Raw genomic sequence first — 7,498 nt, 5'->3', positions numbered from 1 at the left:
CTGACGCCCCCCGAATGGTACTTTTTAAACATGTCAGACACGCATTTAAACACTGTCTATATAAGGACAGACCTGCAACCATTGGTTTAAATCCCATATCCCATTTTACTCACTCCATTTCAGGGTGCTACTCTGCAATGTCGATGTAACTGCCTACATTTTGTTGTTTTGCCTCTGCTGATTATTTCTGTTTGTATTTTATATTGTATTGTGTTTTTGTTGCATATCTGCAACCTGCTGAAAACCAGTTTTTAACTGAGTCAGGCCAGTTTTAACTGTAACACACAATGCTACTTTTGGTTCCTTTCCTGTATCATATATCAGCTCAAGCTCTACTAACAGGGACAAACTACTTGTGGTCTTTGCACACAGGTGCATTGCATTTCCCACGTCTACTGCTGACTTTGTGATCTTTGCTCCTTGGGCAGATCCGACACCTCTTTCTCTTCAGAGAAGGCTCGCCCTGTCTGCTTCTTTCCTATGGCTGGGTTGTGGCTTTTGTTGCCCCATGTCTTCCCATTGCTTCAATGATCGGGATTTGCAGTTGGGGGCAGCCTTCTTGTCGACTCCTCATATGTGGTGTGACAAGCTCCTGTGAGAGCTCACGGAGAAAGAGCCGTCGTGCGTTGGTAAAGCCACTCTTGAATTCAGGGTGCTGAGCTGTGGAAAAAGGTGTAGACATTTAGGGTGGTGATGTGAAGCATGTTTTACCACAGCACCATGGGCCAGCTTTGTGTTGGCACATGCGGTTTTAAATGCCAACCATCTTGTCCATGGCGTCTACACCTCCTTTGAACTTGGTGTAGAATGTGATCACTCCTGTTTTTTTCTTTTTGCTATTTTCTTTCTTGTGGTGAATCCTGCTCAGAAGAGCAACAGCCATTCCTTTCTTTCTTACATAGCCAACCATGGTAAGGTTTCCACTGAACCCAAATTCTGTGCTTGAACCTCCCTGGCATTGGAAGCCTCCCCAAGTAACAAAGATTGCAAAGTGAACATTAAGTGTGGGAGGGGTCTGGAGCCTATCCCAGCTGACACTGGGCGAGAGGCGGGGTACACCCTGGACAGGTCACCAGACTATCACAGGGCTGACACATAGACACAGACAACCATTCACACTCACATTCACACCTACAGCAAATTTAGAGTCACCAATTAACCTGTATGTCTTTGGACTGTGGGAGGAAGCCGGAGTACCCAGAGAAAACCTATGGTGACACAGGGAGAACATGCAAACTCTGCACAGTAGGGCTCCCTCCTGGGTTCGAACCAGGGACCCTCTTGCTGTGAGGCAACCATGGCCACCGTGTTCAAAATGTGAAAGAGTGGAAGATAAAAAATATTTCAAACATGAAATCAATCTTGTGTAAACCAAAGTATAATAAAGACACTACAAATGATTATTCTTAACCAAAATGACAAAAATGGCATTTGAAAACATCACTTTTGACCCACTTATGGAAGCTTTGGGTACTAATACAACAACTATAATTTCCTAAAATTTGTAAAAGAGAAGTTAAAAATTTAAATAGCATGATATCAGAAACATGGATACCGGAAATGATAGCAACTTCTCATTACAAGAATACCCACTTGACCCACTTACGCATAAGGGTTAATGTTGTGAAACCGTCGTGGTTAGGTTTAGGCAACAAAACTACTTGGTTAGGTGTAAAGACAAACTGCAGTCTCTGTCCAGTTTTGTTTGACCCATCAACCTCCCCCTACACTGACTTTTTCACTCTTTATCCTCCGTCAGTTGATTTCAGCATCAAATATTGCTGCGGATTGGTGTGAGTTGAAATCCTGGTGAGTCTCATAAAGATTAAATGGAGCCTTTGGCATCAATATTACACAGCAAGGGTGTAACAACACAGCTGTGTTTGACACAGGCATGAAAATGTCCTCTAATGACTCATACATGGATTTCCTTATCCGCCTGTTTATCTGTGGCAAAAGTTTGGTTGGCTGCTCCTCCTTCCCTGTCATTATGTATCATGTTACTTCTTGTCTTTGGCACTCAGCCAGACAAACGTACAGAGAGACTAAAGCTTACAGGGAACCAAGCCAAACACCCATGGTATCATTATTATGTAGCCATGACGTTGTTAAAAAAACAAAACAAAACAAAACACCTGTCTATCTTGCTTTCATAACAAGGCTTTTTCTTTTTTGTTTGTTTTTTTGGTGACGTGAGAGATGAAACACTGCCCAAAAACTACAGAACAACCAACAGAGAGAGAACTGTAGAAATCAGAATCCTCCACTTTATTGTCAGCCATTGTATTCAGACGTCAAACAATGAGACAACAATGAATGTACCGTGAAAATCACACAGCAAATATTACAAATATCAGTGTTACAAAATACATCTCTAAAAGGACGCTACAGCTGTGTAACAGATAAAATACACATTGTAAGAGTAGAAAATAAAACTATTTCACTCCAGATGTACATATATTACAATCCTTGGTACTTTCAAAATGAGCAAATGAGTGACGCTGCCTTTTCTTGGCTCTGTATGAGGAATGATGTAAAAAGATTTGTTGAAAACAGTCAGTTCTGCACCTTTTTCAGTCATTATTATACTGTGCATGCTGCAGGATGGTAAAGAAGAGGCAGCAGGGTACATATGGGAGTCATAGTGGTCTGTCTTGTAACGGAATATAAGAAGTTTGATCCCTGCAAAAGACCATTGTTGGCAAGAGAAGGACACCTAGAAACCGAAATCTGTCATTCTGTTTCCGACTTGTGCAGCATGGAACTTCTCTGTTGAAAGGAGAATCACTGAGGACATTGTCCGACGGGAGATGATGTGTTCTGGATCCAAAACAACCAAACCACATTGAAAATCTATACAGATTTAGCAGGAGGTGTTGGTGCAGCAGGACAGGGCCGAGTGATGGCAATCTCTTCTTCTAACTCGTCTTGATGACGTTTCCTTGATTAGGTTATTGGATATGTTATCGTCCTCTCTTCTCTTCTTCACATTCTGCCTTGATTCAGTCCTTGATTTCTTCCCCTATGACTGCCTTGTCCTTCAGCCTCACCCCGTCGTCCTCTTCATCTCTGCTTCCTGTCTCTGGTCCAGGACTTGGCGGCAGCAGCTCCAGGTCCTTGGAGCTGCTCGTGCTGGCAGCTCTGGCAATCCTGGTGAGCGTCTGTTCGTACGGCGAGGGCAGGTAGACCATGAGGAACACCCCGTCCGTCACGTCCTGCTCAGAGCTGGAGCTGGGGAGCTGGTGCTGACCTCTACTGCGTCGGATCGACGACAGCAGCTCGCAGTTCCTCTCCGGATCCTGCAGGTCCTCCAGGGCAATCACGTTGGCCAAGCCCAGCTTGCTGTTGAGGCCGTAGCTGGATCTTCGGCGCCATATCAGGAAGCCGAGGGCAGTGATGAGGAGCAGGAGGATAGAGACGGTTGCTATGGTGATGTAGGTGATCGATCCTGCACTGATGATAGCCTCACCTGAGCTCGGGCCCTGTGAGTCAGGCACAAAAAGGTTAGATTTCCTGAGAATAGATTATTACGTGATTATTGCATCAAAATTTACATAATTCTCCTTTTTTCTTGCCATAATTAAATTTCATAATCAACCTTAACATATGAACAGAAAACTGGTCTAACTAGTCTTATGTCGAAGGTCGAAGTGAGGAGAGAAAATGTGCTGTGCTGTTAGACTGATAAACTCTAATCTAAATCTAAATCTAAACTATCTAGTTATTAGAGGACAGTGAGTGAGACTGAAATCAAAAACAGAGAAACGTATAACCTAACAATTATAAACAAAAACCAACATTTAGTAATAAAGGGAATACTAAAGTCAGATGGTGACATCAGGCCGACAGAGGGTGCTGTCAGTCACAAACATCTGTCCGGCCTTTTTACATGAATTAATCTGTACCAATAAAACTGCTTAGCACTGAGCACACAGTCACTGAACGCACTACATATGTGCTGAACATAAATACTTCATAATAAAGCTTGGAACGCAAGGTTAAGATCTGATTACTTAAATGAAAGCAAAATCAAGTAGTGGTGTTGCTGCAGACTTCTGAGCATGAGCATCAAATCTGAATTAACATATGTAATACTTAAAATAAATATCTTAAATGCTGGAAGCTTCAGACGACATAATATGTGTGGGTAAACTAACAAAGTTGTGATTAAAAACGTGTTTCCTGATTGTGTTTTGCACTTTTGAAGACACACTAGAATGTTTGACTCAACTAAGAATATTGAATATACAGTTTATGAGGTTTAGATGAGCGACAATTTATTTTTACAGCTGGGTCTCTCTTTAATTCTTGCAAAGTGGATTGATAGCAGATGATCTTTTATTTTATTGCATCATTTGTATGTACAGTATGTAAAGGGGTTTGTTTTGGGTCATTACCAGTCATTGCAAGTTAAATCACAGCACAGAAAACCTCTTTCAGATATCACACTTGTCCTAATGTGAAGCAACATTTAATTATGCAGTTAATATAATATAGAATAAATAAAGAAAATATTAATTTATTTGGGTTTTAAAGTTAAAAATCAAAACTTCAAAATTCTTTCTATACTTCGTCACCTCAACTATGCCTGGCATTTACCTTGTTATATAATCTAATTGGCCAAATGCCAAAATGCTGTCACGTTGCTAATTTACTGTGAAAAGTCAAAAGCATTTACACGCCTGCCTTATGATCTTTCATATTTCCATCTATAATTATCCCTAGAGGCTGCACATGCAAACTGTGTAACTTTCATCTGTAATGTAGGCTGTAAGAATAATGAGAGCATTCAAGACTGGTTAAGTGCTTCTAGAAACTTCTTTTTGGATCACTTCTCTGCTGCATTTTCTTTTTTAGTTTCTACATTTAACAGATTAATTAATGAACAGATTAATTGACTGTGATGGTAATCATTAGTCCCAACACACCCATTAAATTTGGATGAACTCACCGGTGCCTGTCTGTCAGTGGAAGGCAAAGCCGAGGGTCCGGGCGACCAGTCCAGAGAGTCCCGGCCGGCCGGTCCAAACTTCATCCAGCTGCTCTCCAACAGAGACCGCATGGTGGATGGGTGGAGGATCTGAAGCCCAGCTGGAGCCAGGGGCTACAGCGGCCGACAGAGCTCAGAGGAGGTACGGTGGATGGAGAGATGAGGAGGACAAGTGTGCTGTGAGCTCAGAGGGACACTGGCTGCAGAGCTGAAGTGATCATCCTGAAATAATAATTGCGAGGGGGAGGAGGGAGGGAGGAAGAAACGAGGGCAGCAGACAGTCAATGTGTCCAGCTGAGAGGAGGCACGTCACTGGTCCTGATGGGAGGATTTACAGCTGTGAGTGTAAAAGAGACAGGGATGGATGGAGCATGTGACTGCTCAGCAAAGCAAGACAACTCATTTTCCATTCCATTTGTAATTGTATATATCATGATACAGTAAATGCTCTGTGAATTCAGTAAAGAAATGGTTACAAACATAACAAACATACAGCTGCTTCAGATTAAACAACACTTGAGTCAAAAGAACAGTAAAAAGAAATTCTTCCAAAATGGAAGCTTTAAAGGGACAGTTCACCCTTAAATCAAAAATCCATATTTCTCCTCTTACCTGTACAGCTGTTTATCAGTCTAGATGGTTTTGGTGTGAGCTGCAGAGTGTTGGAGATATCTGCTGTAAAGATGTCCAACCTGGTCTCGCTCCGAAGTCGTGGAAATACGGCGCTTGGGCAGTGACTTCCGACGTCACTGACACTGACACTGACAAAAAAGCATGTCCCGGTGGCATCAGAGGGGACACGTGTCTGGACAAGAATGAAAGTTACGGCGGCAAACGTCCAAGTAGGGTGGGTGAACAACCACTGACTTTCACCCTCGAGAGCAGTGTTTGTGTCCCACAAGATTATAAAGCCAAACCCGGTTCCTTTTTCCTAAACCCAACCACATGTGTTAGATGTTGAAGGAAAAAAAAAAGTCAATTTGCATTGTTGTACTGATGTAGTGTGCTTAGTTTGAAAGAGATTGTATGTAAACGGTAAATTTCCTGTGAAAACTTAAGTGGATTTTGAAAGATGACAACGCATGTAACAGGCAGAACTTGACACGGCGTCCAGAATGTCAACACCAACGCACCCAGGGTACCTTGCACGTTGTAACCTGACGTGAAAACGTTGATATATGATGAGGTCGGAGTGAGAATGTGTTGAAATCGCTGTCTTGTCTCCAATATAATTTTGCGCTCCAAAATACATTTGAAAAACTTGAAAGTCTATACTAGAAATCATGAAGTGGTTACTCAAGATAATCCACAGGCCTTGTTGTCAGTAGTTTCATGTAGCATCTACTCATAGTCAAGAAATTTGTGCTCCAGCAGCACCGGATGTAGACATTACTGGTGACCTCCGTGGCTGAGCTGTAACATTAGTTAGCTCAGTGGTGCTAGGTGAGCTAGCAGTAGATGCATGCTTCCTTCTGGGAGGTGATATGGGTGGTGGGTGTAGAGAGAAAATAGTTCCTACATTAAATTGCTGACAACAAGGTCTGTGGATGGAAACAACAACGTCGTGTTGGATTTCTGTGTTTACAACTTCACTCTCTTCCTCCAGCCTGACCAAGTCATGTTACCTTGCAAGATAATGAAAGAATCATGCGAGAATCACAAGATCGGGTGAAAATCTCGCCCTAATTTGCCAAATAGTTGCCCCGAATAACTCCCAACCATGGTAAAAATGGCCAAATCTCTAGCGGTGGATACATTTTCACTGTTGCGTGGTATATACCATCATATCATCCAACCCTAGTGTTTATGGATCTGTCACCTCTTTTTAAAGGTTTGTCAAGTTTAGGCAACAAAAATTTCACAAAGTTTCAAGTTAAGTTACAGTTAAGGAAGGATCATGATCGTGGTGAAAAGAAGCCAGTGATAAGAAGAGGCAGAAGACAACGGTCTCAAGTGTTAAAGATCAAACAACCCAGTGTTTGCATGCCCGGTGTGTCTGTCAGGCAAACACAAACAGAGGCGGTGTAAGTGTTTGAACACATAGTTTGAACAGAACAAAACAGAATTGTTCAGGACATTTACAATGGCTGTGTATGGCAAACAGTCTATTTGGCTGCAGGATGTCACATGACCTGCAGCTCCATCTGTGGCCACTTCGCACTATGTGGTATTCTTCGAAAGTCATTCTCTGACCTTGACCTTGTTTGGAGGTGAGTAATGCTCACATGAGCGGCAGTGAGGTATTTTAAGTGATTGTTATCATAGATGTGAAGATGCGAAATAGTACCACATGATGACACACATGAGATAAACTGCTTTTATTGTACAACACACAGAGCAGACAGGCCTCCTGGAAAAGCGCTTTGAAACATACAGCAGGTACACAACTGTAAGACTGAGTTTAGGAGGAGAGAGGAAAGCCAGAGCAGGTGAGAAACTTCAGGAGGAGAGATTACAGGTGCTTTTTTCTTTGATATCAAAAGCAGAAAAAAATACACTTTTAGAAAT

Source organism: Epinephelus fuscoguttatus, linkage group LG16 (genome assembly GCF_011397635.1).
Source record: "Epinephelus fuscoguttatus linkage group LG16, E.fuscoguttatus.final_Chr_v1".
Lineage (NCBI taxonomy): Eukaryota > Metazoa > Chordata > Actinopteri > Perciformes > Serranidae > Epinephelus > Epinephelus fuscoguttatus.
The sequence above is the reverse complement of the archived record's forward strand: the minus strand, read 5'-3'. Positions refer to the sequence as shown.